General features: G+C 45.5%; 1 non-coding gene across 1 annotated transcript; it reads left to right on the top strand.

The window, feature by feature from the left end:
* The first annotated feature begins 363 nt into the window (after window positions 1–363).
* LOC130129423 (U2 spliceosomal RNA) lies at window positions 364–546 on the top strand. Its single transcript, XR_008812029.1, has one exon. It is a non-coding gene; the product is annotated as a U2 spliceosomal RNA (small nuclear RNA).
* The last annotated feature ends 17,639 nt before the right edge of the window (window positions 547–18,185 follow it).

The following is an 18,185-nucleotide window of genomic DNA, read 5'->3' as shown; positions in this document are numbered from 1 at the left end:
AACAATCCCAGTGTTTCCAGTATTTTTCCTCTTTGTCTTTCTGTAGACGAAGGACGAAAGTCATCTTTTCCACGGAGCATATATATAATTGACAATTCCAGGGAAAAAGGTCCATATTTGGAGGATTTCTCCGCAGCCAATATTTGGTGACAGTTTTTTTTTAGACGCGACCAAGAACTTTTGCAGGAGATAGGCATCACCTTTACATGAGTTTTTAGGGGAACTCCAAGATACAGAGAGGAAAACGACACAGCAATATTAAAGCCCAGGATCCTAGATATGAAATGTCACACTTTTTTCCCAAGAAGGTTGAATATGTGGACACAAGCAAACTATGTGGGCATGGTCCACTTGCATTGACCCACACTCTCTCGGCCTTGTGGCTAAGATCAAGTATCTGTTCTTATCAGTTTAATATTTCATTTTTTAATCTCACGGTTATGGTCAATACCGGAATATCGTGACACCCCCTTTCTCTATCACATAACGTTTCTGGTGTTAGGGCTCCTGACCTTCACCTTGTTCAGTCTGCCAGCCCAAATCCGTTTTTTCACATATCCAGATTGTGTCCAGATTGTATCCAGATTGTGTCCAGATTGTATCCAGATTGTGTCCAGATTGTGTCCAGATTGTATCCAGATTGTGTCCAGATTTTGTCCAGATTGTGTCCAGATTGTATCCAGATTGTGCCCAGACTGTATCCAGATTGTGTCCAGATTGTATCCAGGTTGTGTCCAGATTGTGTCCAGATTGTATCCAGATTGTGTCCAGATTGTATCCAGATTGTATCCAGATTGTGTCCAGATTGTGTCCAGATTGTGTCCAGATTGTATCCAGACTGATTTTAGAACGCCTGGCCAGAAGAAAACCACATGAAATGCGAGTATTGCAAATCACATCTAAACCACATTGGGATGTGGTTTGAAATGCGATTCCAACCGGACTTCTACAGATGCGTCTCAGTTCGGACGCTCTGGCCGCCCAATCGGATTTCAAACCGTCTGTTGCGTCACTCTCAACGCGACACACGACGACGACGTCAAGTCCAGTGACAGAAGTGGATCCCGCCATGACTGCAGCACGGAACACCAGCCTCCTCCGTCGCTGAGACGGAGGTGGAGTTCTGCCCCGTGACTTGACAGCATGATTGTTTGAGGGGCAAGATTGATGACTCTTCATTTCTGCTTCTTCTTCTTGGTTTTTATTGGCGGTTGGCATCCGAAATGCTGCAGTACCGCCATCTACTCCTATGTAGGAACTTCACAGTAGTAATTATTGTAGCGAATTCAGGGGGCAGCCGGGAAGCAAATCCGGGTCGCCCGAACTACGGGCGACTGCGCTAACCAGTCAACTAAGGGGTCCGACACGTTAGCCAAGGGCTAGCGAGGCTAGTCGTCCGTGGTTGTCACGTTGTTACATGGTACACCCAAAGTTTGATGAGTTTTTGATGATGATATTGCTCGCTTGTTTTGATTTTTCCCTTTTGTTTTCTTTTATTATACATTTAAAAAAAATTAACGTTCGAAATAAACAAATAAACAAACAAACAAACAAAAAGTGACCCCATTCATGACAATATCCATTCTATAACCCAGACCTGGGCTGAGTTGATGCAAATCCTCCCTGCAGTGGAACATCTGGATCTTCTCCAGATATGGCCACTACATCCAAGTATCTCCTGGCAAGCATCCAACACCATCACGATTCCTTCTGACTTCCCCTTTATTTCAGCAGCCCAATTTATGACCATGGCGATGAATGCCAAACACCTTTTCTTGTCCATGCAGATATTCTGGTCAGCTCCATTCCTTTTCTGCTCCGGTTCTGTGTGCACGTCCACCATCTCGTCATTTCTCTCCATTCTTGTAGCAGTTCCTTCTGCCGTCATCTTCATCACTTTCTTTTCCTTAATTCTTTTTGGAGATAGAAAAGCGCTATAAAAAATGCAGCTTGATTGATTGACACTGTGCTGACCCCGCATCACGAGTTCCCTCGCAGCGCAGGCACTGCGCTCGTGCCTTCTCAACTCTACACTCCCACACTTTGCAGTTGTCCTTCCCACATCTTTCACATCTTCTAACTCCCCAAGAAACTGCGGCAAAATGTCCGTATTCTCGACAACACCACCACCGAGAGGAGTGTCTTTTTGCAGGCTCAGTCACACCACCATCGCCACCTTACAATTCTCTGGTTGCAGATGTTACCCAGTCCTCTGTGACTAGTACACACGGCCTTTGTAAGTCTCGTTAATGGTCACAGCAATTTGCATATAAAACTGATTGTTGTGGTCGTTATGCAACTGTGCCGTTTACGAGGTCCCTGGATAGGACATCAGAGGCCCTCCTTCCTCCATGTACAAGTTGGCCACTACAGGGGACACTGGAGAACCGTTATGTAACCGTGTTGTTCATAATGGCGGGGACACCTGCGGTCAGCTGAGACTGAAGAGGTCACTTAGGTGACCGTTTCTGCCACTAAACGCGGTGTCCAGATGAACTGACTCGACCTTTTTTGTGATTTCCTCACCCGCATTACTGAGCATGCGTCAAGACGCGTCATCCTTATCTTCATCCTACTCTTCATCCGTGCTTTGGGTTCCGAGGGGGGAAGCGAGCCAGACAGCAATAATCTTCAAATACGTCGATCTTAAGGGCTCGAGCTCTCTGACGCCTTGATAGACAGCCGGTGATGACCACCCCGCCTCTAGTCATCCTGCTCAATCACACGACTCCTCGTTTTCTCCCTACGATTTCATTCTCAATTCCGCCCTCCGGCTCCGACGCCATTTCCCGAAGCCGCGACGCCATCGTTTTCTTCTTTTTCCGTTTTCATCCGGATATCCGTTTCTCGCGCTTCCGCGTTGGTACACCGCGTCACCGGCGTACGTAGGTCCTCACGCCTACGTCGTTACCACGGCAACCCATGCAGCTAGGCCGGTGACGTCTGGTCGCACAAATCCAACCTGGTCATTTGCAAATAACAGTGCGGATGGTCTGTGTTAAACCTCTGATCCGAGAAACAACATCGGTTTGCCTGCAGTCTGAACAACGCCCTTGTAATACACGGCCCCACATTTATTGTGTGTGTGTATATACGTATGTGTGTGTATGTATGTATGTATGTATGTATGTATGTATGTATGTATGTATATGTGTGTGTGTGTGTGTGTGTGTGTGTGTGTGTGTGTGTGTGTCCCCACCCTTGTGTATATATACACACACACACACACACACACACACAGGAAAAAAGTTTATATATATATATAATACTATATTATATACAATATTATATCATATATATAGATATATAGATATATAGTGTTGATATATATTGTGATGTATAGAGTGTTGATATATAGTGTTTTATACACACACACACACACACACACACAGATACAGGAAAAAAGTGTGTGTGTGTGTGTGTGTGTGTGTGTATGTATGTATATATATATATATATATATATATATATATATAATACTATATTATATATATTATATACAATATCATATCATATATAATATATATATATATAGTGTTGATATATAGAGTGTTGATATATAGTGTTTTATACATACATACATATATATACACACACGTATACACACACACACACACACACACACACACACACACACACACACACACACACACACACACACACACATATCACAGATACAGGAGAACACGTTTTAATGCATAGCCGTACAGGCCTGTTTCGTGCGTCTCGCAGCAACAACAAAAACCGCAGAAGAAGGCGGAACGTCACCTGGTATAATCCTCCCTACAGCGCCACCGTGTGGCCTCTAATTTTGGAAAGCACTTTTTCAAGCTTTTGGACGAGTGCTTTACACCAGACCATCTACTGAGAAAAAAATATTCAACAGGAACACCGTCAAAATGAGCCACAGCTGCATGCCAGATGTCCAGCAGGTTATTTCATCCCACAACGCAAGAATCACGGCCAAGACACACACCCCCTCACCACAACCACGCACCTCCAACCGCAACTGCCGTGCTAAGGCAGCGTGTCCTCTGGAAGGAAAATGCCAGACAGAAGGAGTCATCTACCAGGCATCTGTGACGAGAGAGGACAACTGCAATGTGGACACTGACGTGGGATGAACAGAGGAGCCTTTTAAAAGGAGGCTTAACGCCCATATGAGCAGCTTCAGACATGAGCATGCAAACCCCAGTATCAGTTATTCTGTCTTAAGGAAAATCCCTGCAAAGAGTAGTGCGTATTCAGCTAGAGGTAAAAGATGTACCCTGTGCTTGGCAGAAAAGTATTTTATTATTTACAGACCTGTCCACCTTGAATAATAGAGACGGATTGGCCACCGGCTGTAGACACCGAATATAATATCTCCTTTGTAACTAAAATTAAACGTCTTTATTACCCCCCCCCCATTAGATGATACACATGTGACATTTATTAGAGTTTTTTTTTAATAATTTAACTGCCTGTCCTTCCAACACCACCCCAATATATAACTCACATAAATTACCTTGTTATATTTCTGATGTAGGCCATTTCAACAGCGCCCTGGCCCCTAAATGCTTTTCACGTCAAACCCCAGTCCCATTGGTTGTAACGTTTTCTACCCCTCCACTGGTTGCTGTGCATCACACCTACCTACCCCATTGGTTGTTATACTTTGAATGATTCCCCATCTGATTGGTCGCTGTCCAACCGAAATTAGGGGCGTGACGCTGGCTAACGTGACTGTCTGATGAGTGGGAGCCGCACGTAACAGGTCTGTACTGCTATGTATTAACATCTATAGCCCTATATCTGTGTTGATATATATATATATATATATATATATATATATATATATATATATATATATATATATATATATATATGCTGGAAGAACCCCGCTACAATGTAGCGGTTTGGTTCTCCACCCGTCTAAATCTGCCTCCTCCTCTTCATCCTGCCAGCTAACCGCCTTCCCCCTGCCCCTAACCCCCCCCCCTACTCCAACCCCCCCAAATGCTCAGAATCATCTGAAATGCCGAGAAAAGTGGTTTTTAGCCATTTTTAGAAAATGCATACTTTGCATAATTATGCATAATTATTACAACTATTTTAATTTTCTGCTATTTTTCTGGTCCTCTCTGGAACAATACCTACCACCTCCAAAAAAAAAAACGAGGATTATAAGTGCATTTTTGCAAAAATGCATTTATTTTGCATAATGCAAAAACATTTCTAAGTCCCAGAAATTTTTTTTTATATAGGTGAAAAAATCAAAGATGCTCAGAATCACCTGAAATGCCGAGAAAAGTGGTTTTTAGCCAGTTTTTTTTAGAAAAATGCATATTTTGCATATTTATGCATAATTATGCATCATTTTAATGTTCTTGGATTTTTCCCTTACTCTCTGAGACAATACCTACCACCTCCAAAAAGAATTAGGATCATAAGTGCTTTAGTTTTCGGTCCCGCTATCTACACTAACTAACAAACACACACTAACACCACACACACACATTACTAAAATATAGGAGTAGATGTATATACATATAATCTAGTACGTCCGATTCACCTGACCTGCATGTTTTTGGGAGGAAACCGGAGCCCCCGGAGGAAACCCACGCAGACAACATGCAAACTCCTTACAGAGAACGACCCCGGACGCGATATTATGAACCCTACATAGGCCTCGCCAAAATCCCGTTTCTGGCTTTGTCACGTGTGCGCCACCGTAGCAACGCGAAAATATGTTGTTATGGGGTTAGCGCTCATCAAGGAAACGCTGTACACCCACAATTTAACCTGTCTAAGTTATCCACAATCAACATTAATATAACACCAATAACGTATCCAAGGAGCAGAGGCAGACCTTGTAACCTAAAATTGTTAGGTTAGTCAACTTAAGGCTATTCTTTCCCTCACAATCATAATTTCAACCCAATCGACAGATATGACTGCATGAAATGGCGAGTGGGTTCGAGATAGCAGTGTAAAGATGAGATTTGGACTGTGGCAAATCAATACGGTAACAACAGTGAATTATGACTGCCACAATATGGGGTAACATGGTGAGCAAAACAATCAAAACGAATATTTTCAAATGTTTTGTTGGTTCATCTTTAAATAAGTGTCAGCTTATTACACTACACTACTCTTAAAAAAATACTTGCACCTAACCTCGAGCTCTTTTGCTTTCTCCTCTGCAATCTGAGTGGGCTTGCAAATCTGACAGCAAAGAATATCTGCCATTTCTGTAAAGCAAAAGGAAGTAGGGGATGAGCAGACAGAAAGTGTGTGTGTGTGTGTGTGTGTGTGTGTGTGTGTGCGTGCGTGTGCGTGCGTGCGTGCGCGCGCGCGCGTGCGGGTCGAGAGAGAGGGGGCGAGAGAGATAGGAAGGGACTTATGGGTGTGCAGCGAGGGGAAGTTCATCTGGAGTGCGCGTTTTGGCATGTTAAACCTCACTTTCCTTCACAAAGTCAACTCTACTTGTGCAGTAAGTTAGCTAGCTGGTAAATAGTGAGATTGCTTTTTATACACAGGTAACAACTTACTGATCAGCTTTCTTAAATGTGAGAAAGTCTATTTATTAGATATATGTTCATTTTCAGACAACTAACGTTACTTACCTCCGTTCTGTTGTTGACAGCCAGCAGTCCAAAATTACAAAAGCAGCCAGCTGTCCAAAATTGCGAAAAATACAAAATTACAAAATTGAAGGTAGCTTTGCACCGAGTTGATAGTTGATTGTTTCCTTAGCAACGCAGCGGAAATCCGGCGTCCGTTCGCGAGATTTGGGACAGGGTACGGGATTTTGGCGAGGGCTATGTAGGGTTCATAATATCGCACCCCGGACGACCCCCAAGGTTGGACTACCCCGGGGCTCGAACCCAGGACCTTCTCTCTGTGAGGTGACCGCGTTAACCCCTGCGCCACCGTCCCTCCCAAACTGAGGATCATTGCATCCTTTTTATTCAAACAAGCCACATGTAGGAAATACGGTACTTGTCCAGACATTAAGACGTAGAAACTGGTCTCTCGTGTGAAACAAACCGGTTTGCATTTGAAGAAGTGGATTTCAGAGGCAGCGCTGAAACAAACACTGCGGCAACTTGTTCACAGCAACAGCTGCTGTCGCGCCTGTGAGGCGGAGGTCGAAGTGACGCGCTCAGCTGAGGTGAAGCTGCAACAGTGAGGGTGGGGTTGCCCATTCCTTTAATCTTTCATCAACACAAAGTAGCTACAGAGACAAAGACATCAACACAAAGTAGCTACAGAGACAAAGACATCAACACAAAGTAGCTGCAGAGACAAAGACATCAACACAAAGTAGCTACAGAGACAAAGACATCAACACAAAGTAGCTGCAGAGACAAAGACATCAACACAAAGTAGCTACAGAGACAAATAAATCAACACAAAGTAGCTACAGAGACAAATAAATCAACACAAAGTAGCTACAGAGACAAAGAAATCAACACAAAGTAGCTACAGAGACAAATACATCAACACAAAGTAGCTACAGAGACAAAGACATCAACACAAAGTAGCTACAGAGACAAATACATCAACACAAAGTAGCTACAGAGACAAATACATCAACACAAAGTAGCTACAGAGACAAATAAATCAACACAAAGTAGCTACAGAGACAAATAAATCAACACAAAGTAGCTACAGAGACAAAGACATCAACACAAAGTAGCTACAGAGACAAAGACATCAACACAAAGTAGCTACAGAGACAAAATAAATCAACAAAAAGTAGCTACAGAGACAAAGAAATCAACACAAAGTAGCTACAGAGACAAAGACATCAACACAAAGTAGCTACAGAGACAAAATAAATCAACAAAAAGTAGCTACAGAGACAAAGACATCAACACAAAGTAGCTACAGAGACAAAATAAATCAACAAAAAGTAGCTACAGAGACAAAGACATCAACACAAAGTAGCTACAGAGACAAATACATCAACACAAAGTAGCTACAGAGACAAAGAAATCAACACAAAGTAGCTACAGAGACAAAGACATCAACACAAAGTAGCTACAGAGACAAAGACATCAACACAAAGTAGCTACAGAGACAAAGACATCAACACAAAGTAGCTACAGAGACAAATAAATCAACAAAAAGTAGCTACAGAGACAAAGACATCAACACAAAGTAGCTACAGAGACAAATACATCAACACAAAGTAGCTAGAGAGACAAAGAAATCAACACAAAGTAGCTACAGAGACAAAGACATCAACACAAAGTAGCTACAGAGACAAAGACATCAACACAAAGTAGCTACAGGGACAAAGACATCAACACAAAGTAGCTACAGGGACAAATACATCAACACAAAGTAGCTACAGAGACAAAGACATCAACACAAAGTAGCTACAGAGACAAAGACATCAACACAAAGTAGCTACAGAGACAAATGCATCAACACAAAGTAGCTACAGAGACAAAGACATCAACACAAAGTAGCTACAGAGACAAATAAATCAACACAAAGTAGCTACAGAGACATAGACATCAACACAAAGTAGCTACAGAGACAAATGCATCAACACAAAGTAGCCACAGAGACAAAGACATCAACACAAAGTAGCTACAGAGACAAATGCATCAACACAAAGTAGCTACAGAGACATAGACATCAACACAAAGTAGCTACAGAGACATCAACACAAAGTAGCTACAGAGACAAAGAAATCAACACAAAGTAGCTACACCAGTGTGGGCAATTCACCTGACCTACGTATCTGTGGGAGGAAACCCACGCAGCGGACGATCTGGGACCACCCCCAAAGTTGGACTACCCCGCGGCTCGAACCCAGGACCTTCATGCTGTGAGGCGACCGCGCTACCCACTGCGCCACCTCATCATATTCTTCATAAACTTTATAGTTCCGTTATAATTATGTTATCCTCTTCCAATGTTGTGTTGTGTGAAGTGTGTAAACACAACATCATTGCACGTTGTCCGTCTTGGGAGAGAGATCCCTCCTCTGTTGCTCTCCCTCAGCGTCCTTCCTATTCTTTCCTCCCTGCTAGTTCCTCATCCGATGGGAGGGCCTAAGGACAGGATGCTGCGTTGCTGTAAAGCCCCCCGACGCAAACGTGTAATTTGTGCTAATGGGCTGTACACGTCCAGCTGACATGATATATGTGAACCAAGTGTTGACGTTACACCACTTGCAAAACCAGTTTACACAGGATGAATAGCTACAGTTATCATGCAAAAATCATATCTCTACATAGCATGGCTCCATCTCATTTTACGATGTACTCATACCATACCATCTAAATCATGCCGGAAGTCGTGTAGCGCTTGTTGTGCATTTACCAGAATTAAACTGAGGTATTTCTCAGAATAGCTCCATACACAAACGTGGTAAAAACAACTGCACAGCCCATAAAGCCTTTACTGGAGTCATGAAGCTGCAGGCATTACAGCATTGATTATGTTTTATTCAAGGTGATATCTCATTTTCTCCAGTTTGTGTATTCACTTTATCGAACTCAGATTCCGTCGCCCCGCCAAATATTGACGCCCGCGTGCAAGGGCATTCCGTCTAATTAAGCAGCAATTGACCAAACTTGCCAGCCTACGTAGATTCTTGCACATTTATGTTGGCCCCAAGTGATGAAGGCGTCGCTCTGCAATCAAACTAATTTGATTGACCTTTGAGCTCTTAATTGATGGTTGGGTGCATTCCTGGAAGACTTCATTAAAATTCAGCTCCGGTTTTATCTTTAATGACAAAATACATGTTTGTGTAAATCCACCTACCGTATTGATTTCTTTTTTAAAAGAGTTTCTCTCTCTCTCCCCCCCCCCCCCCCTCCCTCAGTATCCACTTTACCCACACAGGAGGAGGTGTTTATGCTCTTATACAACAAGTATGAGGGGAGGAAAACTGAACACGTGTTGAGCCGAGGGGAAACATTCTCTATAAGCGCGTCATTATCGAGAAAGTTAAATTCACCTTTAAACTCAATTACTTCGTGAAAATGCTTATCGGGGTGAAACGTCGCCCAAAACATCGTCTGTAACACGCCGGGGTAATTGTGACTGCATGGAGGAGCGCAGCAAGGTGACCAGGCTTTTAATTCTCCGCTCTCTGACGGCAAACGGGAAGCGGAGGAGAACATAATGCCCGGAAGCTGCTCCTCACAAAGTAACGATGAGAATAATAAGAAGTGGGGCACGCTCTTCCGGTGTGGGAGGATTGGCGGCGCGGACTGGGGGTAGCAGCGGCCTCACCCTTTGCCGATTACGCAGCGTGTTTGTCCGCGTCTGCGTCTGAGTTTCTGTCATCGTGTTGCAGCGTTACTCTTTAGACAGTAAGAACATAGCTATAACTTACTTCTATAGACCAGTGTTTCTCAACCCAGTCCTCAAGGAACCCCTATCCTGCATATTTTCTTTGCAACCCTGAATAGGTACCTGTTTGTAGTTATTCAACCAATCAGCAATAAATTTTGTCAGATGTTGCACACCTTGCATATTGAAGTGCTGCGAGATGATTGGTCGAGTAAGGACAAGCAGGGCTACCTATGCAGGGTTACAATGAAAATCTGCAGGATAGGGGTTCCTTGAGGACTGGGTTGAGAAACACTGTTCTATAGGGTTCCGTTTGTGTCCTGTTTTAGCGCATTGAAATGAATTATCCAGCAGATGGCAGTATGTCTACAGCATACTGAAGATACGTCAAAGAACGTAAGCTACAGTCCGCGGTGGTGTAGCGGTCTAAGCATCGGCTTTGTGTCGATGCAGTTGCCCACTGGGGACCGGGGTTCGCGCCCCGGTCTCGTCAGATCCGACTACGGCCGGACTCGATGAAGCAGCAATCATTGGCAACGCTGTCTTCGGGAGGGGGGCGGAGTCGGCTTGTGTTCGTCACGTGAATGCGTCTCTGGGTGTGTCGGGAAAAACAGTGGTTCGGCCTGGAGTCGCCTTGTCACGAAAGTGGGGAGGCGGTCTCCTTCGAGACTGCCGGCCGGAGAGATGCAGTTGGCGAACGCAATGCAGTACGAGGGTGGGTGTTTAAATTAAAATAGGGATCGATTGGCCACTAACTTGGGAGAAAAAAGGGAAAAATCAGAAATAAATGTATATATATAAAAAAAGAAGAACGTAAGCTACGTAACAGCGTGGGATCCTGGGTAGACGTGTAGCCTTGTGTGTGCAGCTTTGTATTTGCCAAGTGTTTTGCAATCCCTGTGGCTGTTCGAGGAATGGTCTTACTCATAAGTGCTCCTCCTAAGAAAATCAGTGAGCACCACTGGTATAAAATTTTTATTCTGATCGTCGATTTCGTTTGGCTGGGGGAGCTGGCGCTGGATTGGAGCTTGGTCCGCTGCGGGGCGGGCTAAGCGAACTGCTAGCCCACGGCCCTGCCCGAGAACACACACCGAGGCGGTCTGGCATGTTTTCATCTGCGGCTGCGTTTGTGTCATCGTGCGGAGTGGGGGGGGGGGGGGTGGAGGGTGTCTGGCTGGGAGGGCTGGCGTTGGATCGGCTGGGGGAGCCTGGTCTGCTGCATCCGATAGGCCCAGGGACCACGGCGCTGCCTGGAGCTGCGCCTGAGGGGAAAACGCGTTCTGACGGGGCGCGGAGCCGGGGCAGGCTAGGCTAACTGCTAGCCCATGCAGACCGGCAGTTCCTAGGGTCGTCCTGGCTGGCGTTCGTTCTCTGGGCGGTGGAGTTTTTGGACTGTGTTGCACTGGGTGGACTGTGTTGTGGCTTTTCTCTCTGTTTTTGTATGTTTTTAGTGGTGTTGATTTTGGAGGTTTTTGGATATGGGTTTTTGTGTTGCACTGCTGTGGGCTGGGAGAAATGGCATTTTGTTTCTTTTGTGTACGTAGAACAGAATATGAAATTGCAAATAAATTGTTCCAGATCCCTGATTGTTCCTGATTCCTGACATTTTGTGAGAGCTTTACTTGCTACTGAGCTTCCCCGTCCAGGTGGCTTTGCATGGGCCGTGCATTCCCTCACATCCATAGGTTCTTCTGCTATACATGTTGGGTTTTATGCGGTGTAACATGCCGCATCTTGCCCTGGACCACTGCCATAAATAAAACAGACAACACTTGGCAGGGACCAGATGTTGAGGCTGACAGCTAAGCCAAGATGGAGGATTATGGTTTGGGAGACTAAAACAACAGCGAGGAAACATAAACATGATTAATACTAATTAGCTGTTCTCTGTTCAAGTAAACTCTTTATCATTAATCAGAGGAAGACTTTATTTATACTCATAAATAAACGTATGAGTGCAGGAGCCGGATTCCCCCAGAGTGGCTTCACTTGGCCTTCGCCATGTTGAGGAGGCTAACGAGCATCATGTATTCACCACATGAGATGTAGCTGTCTGAATTTCTGGTACATACATCTATTAGTTTTTTTTTCTTTTTTCTTTTTTTTTTGAGCCTGATAGATTTTTTTTTCTATTGCACTCTGCAGAGAAGTGACCAAACATTCCCTAAAATCATTTTCTCTCTCATTACTTGGCGTTGAAATGCCACTCTAGTATATATCGTACTGTCGCCTGTTTGTTTCATGTGAACAACCCACAACTTATAATGTCTCCATGTGAACTTGGTTCATGGCACAAATTCTGAGCTCAAATTCTGATCATTTGTTTAGAAATGTCCGCTTCCGGTGTGGGAAGATGGCGGCGCGAATTCACGTTCGCAGCGGCCTCACCCAGTACCGTCGACGCAGTGTCTTTGTCCACGTCTAAATCTTTGTCTTCGTTTGTTGGCTGGGAGAGCTGGCGCTGGACCGGCTGGTCTGCTGCGTCCTGTGGGCCCGGGGACCACGGCCCTGCCCGGAGCGGCACCCGAGGAGGTAACACCGAGGGCGGTCTGACAGGAAGCAGAAGCGGGGCAGGCTAAGCTAACTGCTAGCCCATGCAGACCGGCAGTTCCCACAGTCATCCTGGCTGGCGTTTGTTCCCTTGAACAGTGATTTTTTTTATTTTATTTTTTTGGATTGTATATATGTGTTAGTTTGAATGTGTGTGTTCTCGTAGGTCTAAAACGTGTTTTTGTCTGCATGTTGCACTGCTGTGGGCCGGGGGGGGGCGGCATTTCGTTTCACTTCCTGTGCGCAAGTACAGGAGGTGAAATAACAAAGTGTTCCTGATTCCTGATTTTTGAAGACTGCCAGTGATCTTTGTCACCAAGTATAAACGAAAAGTCCCCTCTAGACCTCAGCCCTGATGATAATATTTGTACTCCGTTTGTCAAACATTAAAATAGCCTGTTGCATTTCACTATTACCAGATTGTTTCCCTGAACACGTCCTTATATGACCCATGATAATGTGACTAGGGATCGGATACGTTTCAGATGTGTGTGTGATGGTGTTGAATGCTTAATAAAAACCCCCAAAACAAAACAAAACCTGAAGGCTACCAGATCATCAGGACATATTACAGTCCCATGGGGAGAACTAGTGATGTACTGATATATGGAGGTGTAAAAACAACAACAAAAGCAACACATCTCATCATGCAGTGTATGGCAGCCAGATTTGGAATAAAGCAGGCCAGAGAAAAATATTCTTGCCATTTGGCAAAATTAAATTCAGGGGCTGACGGCGTCCTGGTAGTGTAGCGGTCTATTCCGTTGCCTTCCAACACGGGGATCTCCGGTTCGAATCCCTGTGTTACCTCCTGCTTGGTCGGGTGTCCTTTGCGGGTGGGAAGTCGGATGTGGGTATGTGTCCTGGTCGCAGCACTAGCGCCTCCTCTGGTCGGTCGGGGCGCCTGTTCGAGGAGGGAGAGGAGGAACTGGCGGGGAATAGCGTGATCCTCCCACGCGCTACGTTCCCCTGCTGAAGCTCTTCAATGTCAGGTGAAAAGAAGAGGCCGGCGACTCCACCTGTATCGGAGGAGGCATGTGGTAGGGCGGCTTGGAAGAGTGGGGTATTTGGCCAGATACAATTGGGGAGAAAAACGGGGGACCCCCCCCCTCCCCAAAAAAAAAAATCAGAGGCTGAGTTACACGGGTGGTTCTGTTGGTGACACAAGGAGCAAGTGCTGCAGCCAGTGGTGGGCGGTTCAGTTCTTTTTGCTGTACCAATAGATTGAAGTTAAGATGTCGAAATGAATTTAAGTGTTTTGTGTTTCCGGTAAACGAGTCCTCTGTTACGTATCACGAATGAGGACCAGAGGCCAGTGCGGCGAAACCCCAAGGACAGACAGACACAGAGCACCGGGAAAACCCGAAGGCGATTTCAACGCAGGAAGATAAACAACACTGCCACAGAGATGATAACAGGGGAATCTCAGGTGGTGGTGGTGGTGGTGGTGGGGGGGGGGTGTTGTGACGATGCGCGTGCGCCTGGCTACCAAAGTGCGAATCCGTAGAGCGACGAGTGTGTCCGAGGGAGTCCGGGTCCGAGATCCAGGAAGTCAAGTCCGAAGGGAGGGGTCCAGGGAGAGAGGAGACGCGGAGGCAGATCGCTGGAGAGGTCCGGGGAAAACGTGAAGGTCGCTGGGGACGAGGAGCGAGAGGAGCCGTGGAAGTCGCGGAGGGAGGGTCTTGAGGGAAACAAAAACAGCGAGACGGGGAAGGGGGGGGGACAGGAACACAGGAGTTAGATGCTGAGGAGCAAAACAAGAGCGTGGGAATAGGCAGGAGAAAAGGGTAAACAGGAACAGGCTTGTCAGAGCTTCACCGCAGGGTTCAGTACGTCGAAGAACAGGGAGGCGGTCTGGGAGACTTCTGGTAGAGGGCTGCCTGAATACCACAGGTGTGCCTGATGGATGATGGCAGCAAACACGTGGTGCAGCGCAGCGCGCGAACCGAGCGCTCGGATGTTTCCGGCGCGTCCGAGCTGGGGGAGTGGCTTGAACGTGCCGGGGAGGCAGCTCGGGGCGGTGAAACCACAACATCCCCAATGCTTTTAATTCACACAGCGCATGCCACAGTTCAGTAGGCGGCTCGCATGCTTGCATTGACAGACAGGGTACTAATTAATGGACAGCTCAAAGTGCAGCCGGTTACATTAGTACAACATGACATCAACTGACACCAAACAAAGCACGTGAAAACATTCAGCTCTGGTGGTGCCAAGTGGTTTCTCTGGAATCTTCTGGCCAATTCAGATGCGACATTCGTTGACTCATGATAAACTCTGGATTGGTAACGTCGGCGGTCACTCGAAGCAAGTATGACTGTCCTCTCCATTGGGTTGTCTACTTGTGGGTCTTCAGATGGCTGTAGAGGTCTTCAGATGGAGGCGTGACTTTGTTTAACGCGTGGGGAGACTGATGCGCATGTAACCCCGGCGTAAATACACCAGAGTTAAGTTTCGGTTAATATGTACATAGCAGTAGACGTCCCATAATTTCTACACCCAAAGTCTATGTCACTTTAAGTATGTTGCGTCACAACAGTTAGGGGGCGGGGCTAAGGGGCCATGCGGAGAGAGCGGAGCGGGAGATGAGGCCTGCTGGCACTTGGCCATGAGGGTTTGAGCGTATTATGCCCTAGCGTTGTTTTTGGCCTACAGTTTTGCCTGCTGGTATCATGTTTAGCTGCCAGCTAACATGTCACTGAAGTCTTGCTAACCTGTAGCATGTGTTTTTGGAGCTAGTCTCGTCAAAGTGTATACTGCCACATGCTACTTAGCGGCTAGTTAGCGTCCCTGCTAATGTATGCTAACCCTGCACGCGCGGACGTTGAGGCTGCACACAGCGTCACCGGACAGCGCCCCGTGTGGCCGGGAAAGCACGGCTGCACCTCTGGCAACGAGGGAGCTCCACTGTGTCCCCTCTTCATCGCCTCTAGGACCGAGGTGGGTTTTTCTTCACCATAGTCATCGCCGGAGCAGATGACGTGAGAAGGCCGTCACCGGACATTGAAGGGCAGAGACCTTTGACCTTTCATCAGCGGTGAGTCACCCACGGTTACAGCGCTCAAACCCAGCTCCCATCCGCCCTGCAACGGGGTTGTTTATTTGTTTATTGCCGGCTTTTGTTTTTATTGTTATTAAGTGGGCCCACACCAGTGAATACTTAATTATTGTTAGTTTCTGTCAAGTGTTTATCGTGAAAGTAAATTCATGCAAATTGATTATTAATGTTTCCTAATTGTAAATACAGGTTTAAAGGGGTAGTGCCTATATTTTTGTTGTTGAGTGAAACTCCTTAGTGCCTTAAAAGAACACTAAAAAGGGGTCTATTTTCATTTCATTTATTATTTTCTATTGTGAATAAATAATACATCTTCATGAAAGGTCATTTCACTTCTCTCATTGTACTGTTAATAAATATGTAATAAATAGAGGGGGTTTACAGAGTTAAAAGTATAGGATTTTATAGGGATAATGTTAAAGTTTAAAATACATTTGCATCATAATATCTTAAGTTGGCAGACAATTAATACTTTACATACCTTTAAGGGGTAACCTAAAAACAAAACAGGGTTTATGTTAAAGGACCCAGGGCGCTGTATCTCAGGTAAGGTGGTACCAAGAGAAAGCGCTACACACAGACAGCCACCACATGGTTCTTGGCAGATCTGGGTCAGGATCCAGTGGCATGGAGTCTAAGATGACTGGGGGCCCATTTCTGCTGAAGCCTTCATCCGCCTTCCCTGCCGTTGTGATGCTCCCCTAAAGTCAGCCATCATCCTCCAACTGTTCCACCACTGAGGTCTTGGTTGCTCTGTGGCAGGGACCTGCCCCTTGACCTTACCGCCATTGTTGGTCGTTGCGATGACGTATAGCAATGAATTGAGGAATATTCATGCCGGTATCGAGTTCGCATACTTAAGAATCTCTCCGCATGTAGTATGACATCCTGGTATTTTTCAAGTACTATTTGATGTATACTACTACACTGAAAACACCCACGTGCTATTTTGGAGTAGTAAATGGTAAGGATGTAACGGTACACTCACCTCACGATTCGATACGATTCACGATACGGGTTTCACAATACGATTTTGACACAATGTATTTAACAAAATGAGACTGAAGACAAATTATGAGTGAAAGAGATTCATTCTTATCTCGGGCAAAAGCCTAAAAAATATATTTTATCTTTATTTTCTTTCAGTTTACAAATTGGTCCTGTAATGTGTTGTATGTATATTGAAGATGCTAAGATTTTCGTTGGGAGTGATGAAGAAGGACAGGATTAGGAACCAGTGTATCAGAGGCACAGCTCAGGTTGGACGGTTTGGAGACAAAACCAGAGAGGCAGGACTGAGGTGGCTTGGACATGTGCGGAGGAGAGATGCTGGGTATATTGGGAGAAGGATGCTGAAGATGGAGCTGCCATGCCGGATTGGTCAAGGTCCTGGGTTAACAACGGCCGCCACGGGTGCTGTGCACTCACAGGGTACCGATGGAAACAATAAAATCCGGTGTGGCGACCCCTGAGAAACAGGGAGCAAGCTGAAAGAAGAGGAAGGATGCTGAATATGGCGCTGCCACGGAAGAGGAAGAGGAGGTTTATGGATGTGGCGAGGGAGGACATGCAGGTGGCTGGTGTGACAGAGGAAGATGCAGAGGACAGGAAGAGATGGAAACGGATGATCCGCTGTGGCGCCCCCTATCGGGAGCGGCCGAAAATAGTAGTAGTAGTAGTAGTAGTAGTAGTAGTAGTAGTAGTAGTAGTAGTAGTAGTAGTAATAGTAGTTCTGTTTCTTGAATATAGGCTTCTGGATGTACTGTTTAATGTTCGGTTATCCTGTTTAAAACGTGACGTCCTGTGTAAACCGGAAGTATTTGCTAGTGTTCATTTCATTCACGCCTTCACACCTTGTGGTATGGCACGATACAGCAGCACACTCAGGCTGGATTATTTAAACAGGATTCAAACATGTTCGTTTTGCCCACCACAAGCTATTATTACCATAGCGTTTCGTGGCTATTAAAGCTACGAACCGCTGCAACACTATCTATAGCAGTGTTTCTCAACCCAGTCCTCAAGGAACCCCTATCCTGCAGATTTTCATTGTAACCCTGCATAGGTAGCCCTGCTTGTACTTACTCGACCAATCATCTCGCAGCACTTAATTATGCGTCTGACAAAATTCATTGCTGATTGGTTGAATAACTACAAACAGGTACCTATTCAGGGTTGCAAAGAAAATATGCAGGATAGGGGGTCCTTGAGGACTGGGTTGAGAAACACTGGTCTATAGAGTACCAACTGCTTTATGTCCACAACTATTATGTT

This window comes from Lampris incognitus, chromosome 18 (assembly GCF_029633865.1).
Source record: "Lampris incognitus isolate fLamInc1 chromosome 18, fLamInc1.hap2, whole genome shotgun sequence".
In the NCBI taxonomy this organism is placed as follows: domain Eukaryota; kingdom Metazoa; phylum Chordata; class Actinopteri; order Lampriformes; family Lampridae; genus Lampris; species Lampris incognitus.
Note: the sequence above shows the minus strand (reverse complement) of the source record. Positions and strands in the feature narration are given on the sequence as shown.